Genomic DNA, 5,456 nt, shown 5'->3' with positions numbered 1-5,456 from the left:
ATAAAAGCTAAGTGGTGTGGCATGTTACAGAACAAGAAGCTGGGAAAAGTCATACACAAGTGGAATAACATACAAATCGAAGGAGGAGTTAGAATCATAGAAGTTCTTAGGAATTTCCAAATTTTGTAAATGTTTATGTTTCTGGTACTGCCGAGAAGCTGTAACAACATCTTCCTAAAACACACGTAGTATTGATAGTAACTTACGAAACAAACACAATGATATTTCTTACATCAGAGCTTGAAGTCAGGAAGAAGGTACAACAATTTATAAAAATAATAAGTCAGCAGGCATAAATGAGGTTCTTCTAAATGCGGATATAGATAGCCTACAAGCCCCATTAACGGATTTGTCAGTGGCAAAAATATGCATACCTAACATGTTCCTTGAGGAACTTGGCGTATGTAGCACTCTTTTGATACTCTGACGCTAATTTAACTTTAAACATAAAGAAAACGAACAGTGTGCACTTCAATATAAAGAGAGGAGGCAGTTCAAGCATAGATGAGAAATCTATAGATTTTGTATCAAATACCAAGTCTTCAGGGATGAACACTGACTGTCAGCTAACACGGAGTGAACACAGAAAGATACTGGCAAAAACAACGTCATCAGTGCGCTACACTCTTCGGTATCATTGGGTTATAACACCCGATGTCGTGTATTGATACATACTGCTTACATACACTCAGTTCTTGGATTCTTTTCTTGGGATCGAAGGCACAAAACATCGACAAAATTTTTATACTGCAGAAAAGGACCATTAGAATAATAACTGGAAGTATTAGCTGGGTTCTTTGCAAAGAGCTGTTTAAAAAATTATTCATTCTTACTGCACCGAGTACATATAACAATCTGTGGTGCATATCAGCGAAAATATTACTAAATATTGCAATAATAGTTCTATACATAATCGCCAAACAAGGGTCTGTTTGGAGTTATATTCACCCAGGAAAAATAAACAAAAACGCAAAACAGCATTTTATATCAGGGGATAAAATCGTATAATAAATTGCCACAGGAAGTCAAAAGTATTACTAAAACACATTTGTTTAAAATGGTAGTTAAGACGCTCTTCGCAAGTGATGCATAATGCCCAAATAAAGGTTACTTAGAGGACTGAGAGTAGTAGATTAAATGCAAGGGAATAGCTACATCACTTTGTCACATTTCAGTACATGATCACGGTTGATTGCTTTCACAAGGATCATGTGTCAGGATGTGTAATGCATGATAGTAATGTCTGTTGACTTAGTTTTTCAGACAGACAGTAGCACACAATTGGATACGGAGTCCGGATTTGAGGCAAGGGGCTCAGCAGCATCTTTTCAGTCCAGGAGTCATTGGTGGGAGTCTTGCTGTGAGCGGCAGTGAAGAGTGGAACTATCTTTTACATGCCAAATGACTGAAGACAGTCCAGGGGTCAACAGAGAGGTTATCAGTGAAGAAGGCAACTTATGTTGCGAATTACAGGAAACAGTTTGTGCGTAACTGTAGGAAGAACATTAGACAACAGAGAATTACCGATTGAGACTGCTGTTAGAACACTGACCTCACATTCAGGAGGATGAAGTTGCTCCGTCCGGCCATCCTGATATGGGTTTTCCGTGGTTTTCCTGGATCGCTAAAGCTAATGCCAGGATGATTCCTTAATTAAAGCCATTGTCCCCGTATCCCTGCACTATCCTCTTAGTAAATATGATTTTATGGTGTGGGCATCCACACTTAGCTAATACATGTTAAAAAAGTTTCTTTAAAATTTTTGTTAAAATCCTCAAAAAAAATCTTCTGGAAACAGCATTAGCTGTTGATAATCGTTTAGTCTAAGATTACACAAGTCAGCTTTCGCGGTATTGTAATCGTATTGTCAGCTGAAAAATCTACAGAAAGCTACTAAGTGAATTTGAAGCAAATTGACAATAGCAGAAATGTGAGGTACCTAAAGCACAAAAGGAGGGAATGAGATAATCACATAGCTAATTAAACATTAGGCCATTGAAACACTACGGTCTCCCAACATTCGGATAGCACTTGACATTAGCATTGCCAATTCAAAAGGATTACAAGTAATCCAGGAAAAGAAAACCAAAATCTGCGGTTGCAGCCCATGTGACAACGCCTAAAAAAAAGGACATACCGTAAGAAAGCCCCTTTCAGTATGTTTCTATTACAATCTCCATTAGGATTTTAATAACTTTTAATACTTTAAGTAGCCTTATTGTTAAGGTCATTTTGTAACACTGACATTATTGATGTTCCATCGAAATGATTTTTAAATAAACACTTTTGAATCTTGACTACTAACAGCCAAGTAATGTATAAAATGTATATCTGACCATCAGATGCTTTTTTTATTTAAAACCCAAGTATCGGCCAGTTTCAGTCACAGACCATCTCCACGGGTTCTATCCAAAGATACAAAAAAAAAAAAAAAAAAAAAAAAAACGTGTAGTATACAGGAAACGCTACAAATTCTTTTCGAAGGAGGTGCAAAATATACTCGAATACTTGCAGGGTTAAAACAGTTTAAGCCACATCATCACATCTGGCATTACTTAAATACTGGCCACGTCTCATATGTTGAGCATGTCATGAGTTCCAGTTTAGCACACAGGACTTTTAAAGGCAAACATACTAATAAAATGCGCAAACAGAGCAGTACTGAAGAGACGATCAGAGCTAAAAGTGTTACAATTGTACAAAATATTAAGGAGTTGGTCAAAGATCATTAGAAAGTATTTTCGTCAAATGGTACAAAAATATCTCGATGATATGTTTCTTGCTAAATGCAGGGGGCTGGACTATCTTTGGTGAACATCTTTGCTATAGTTTTACATGTAAACACAGAAACAAAGTTGGTATTCCCAAACATATAATAATATCGATCTTACAAGAAAAGGTAGAAATCATTATATAACCCCAATGTTAAACAGTAGCGTAACCATTGCATATAGTCGATGAAATGTGTATAAACAAAGGACAATCATATCATAAATATAATGAAAATAGCATCCATTACCACAAAAACAAGCTGATATATGGTATTCCGAATAGGTTGAAACGTCACCCAGCATTCATATGCATGTAAGTTACAGTAGTAAACCATTAATGTAAAATATCGACTACATGTAAAGGAAACCATCATATGTAAATAAATTTTAGTTAAAGTGCTTAATTAGAAGCCTTGTATATCAGTAACAGCAATACTATAAAGAAAGGGAGAGCGAAAACAACCACAGCATAGCCAATCACGTGCCTAAATTTGGCTTTAAGGAATGTTGATAACGTATGTATATAATAGTGGTAGTGATGAGTAACTAACTTTCCCAAAGGAAACCTTTAGCTGAAGGCATGAGAGGCTCAGCCACTAATAATATAATTTGAGAGGCAAATAGAAAAAATTTTTTTTAGCTAATGCAGGCAAGTGATCCCTCTGACATATGTAAAGGCTTAAAAACATTGAACAGAATGTGGACGTCATACTACAGATTAGTTATCTAATACAGCAGTACATGGAGATTACGCACGTAACAGCATTTGACAATGACAGTTTTAATTAAAAAAGAAGCATATGACCCATTGCTCACTAAAATTGGAACTACGTCCTGAGAGTAAGAATACACTTCATACAAAAGGCAACTTAATGGGCAGAAGTCCATGTCAAATACAGGGAAAGCTGAAAATAGAATTGTTGAGTTTTTAACACACTGAAGATGATCTGTGACTGAAACTGGTCGATATTTGGATTTAAAATAAAAAAGCAGCTGATTATTTAAATAATTTTATCCTAACAATTCTTACAGTAATTGACGATATGAGGGGTAGAATACTAGAGCGACTGGAGGCTGGTCAAACACTGCAGGTCGTTGCACGGGCCGTCCGTGTGCCACAAAGTGTGATCTCAAGATTATGGCAGACAGGAAACGTGTCCAGGCGGTACAGTACGGAACGTCCACAGTGTACAACACCACAAGAAGACCGATATCTCACCATCAGTGTCCGCAGACGGCCACGGAGTACTGCAGGTAGCCTTGCTCGGGACCTTACCGCAGCCACTAGAACAGTTGTCTCCAGACACACAGTCTACAGACGACTGAACAGACATGGTTTATTCACTCGGAAACCTGCAAGGTGCATTCCACTGACCCCTCGCCACAGGAGAATCCCTTAAGCCTGGTGTAAAAACACAGTACATGGTCACTGGAACAGTGGTCCCAGGTTATGTTCACGGAAGAGTCCAGGTATAGTCTGAACTGATTCTCGCAGGGTTTTCATCTGGTGTGAACCAGCAACCAGATACGAACCCCTTAATGTCTTTGAAAGGGACCTATATGGTGGTCGTGGTTTGATGTTGTGGGGTGGGATTATGATTGGTGCACGTGCACCCCTGCATATCTTTGACAGTGGAACTGTAACAGGCCACGTGTATCGGGACGTCATTTTGCACCAGTATATCCGCCTTTCAGGGATGCAATGGGTTGCACCTTCCTCCTGATGGATGATAACGCACGGCCCCACCGACCTGCCATCGTGTAGGAGTACCTTGAAACATAAGATATCAGGCGAATGAAGTGGCCTGTCTGTTCTCCAGACCTAAACCCCATTGAGCACGTCTGGGATTCTCCTGGTCGACGTATCGCTATACGTCTTCCAACCCCTAGGACATTTCAGGAGCTGCGACAGGCATTGGTGCAAGAATGGAAGGCTATACCCCAGCAGCTGCTCGACCACCTGATCCAGAGTATGCCAACCCGTTGTGCCTGTGTACATGTGCCTGGTGATCACATTCCATACTGATGTCGGGGTACATGCACAGGAAACAGTGGCGTTTTGTAGTACATGTGTTTCGGGACTGTTTTCTCAACTTAGCACCAATACCGTGGACTTGCAGATCTGTGTCGTGTGTGTTCCCTATGTGCCTATGCTATTAGCGCCAGTTTTGTGGAGTGCCACGTTTGTGGCACCACATTCTGCAATTATCCTTAACTTATGAACATGAGTGTAGATAAGGCTTACCGGCCAATGATCTTCTTCAGTGCGGATGCACTCACATTGCTCAAACTCTTGCGGGAATCGGTAGATTGACTGCCACGAGTAATGAATATAGTGGGTAGGGGCATTACGAATGTAGTGTGTGGACAATAAGTTGGAAATGTGGGTCTCACGCGGAGCGTGACAGAGGTAAGTCCCTACAGTCGCACTATCCTCTGTGTCCTCGATGTCTCAGTCGGATCCTAGACCACGCATTTGACAGAACTGAGCACCATTTCTTGCAGGCTATCTTAGAGAATATGGGACTGTCCCCAATATCGGCAAGTGTGGTTCGCGGTCTCATCGACGGAGCCCCTTCCACAGTCCTGGTCAATGGCTGCCTCTCGCCAAAGTTCACTATTGAGCGCTGAGTGCGACAAGGATGTCATCTGTCAGCCACTCTTGTCGCCGTTGCCATCGAGCCT

This window comes from Schistocerca piceifrons, chromosome 8 (genome assembly GCF_021461385.2).
Source record: "Schistocerca piceifrons isolate TAMUIC-IGC-003096 chromosome 8, iqSchPice1.1, whole genome shotgun sequence".
Classification (NCBI taxonomy): Eukaryota; Metazoa; Arthropoda; class Insecta; order Orthoptera; family Acrididae; genus Schistocerca; species Schistocerca piceifrons.
Note: the sequence above shows the minus strand (reverse complement) of the source record.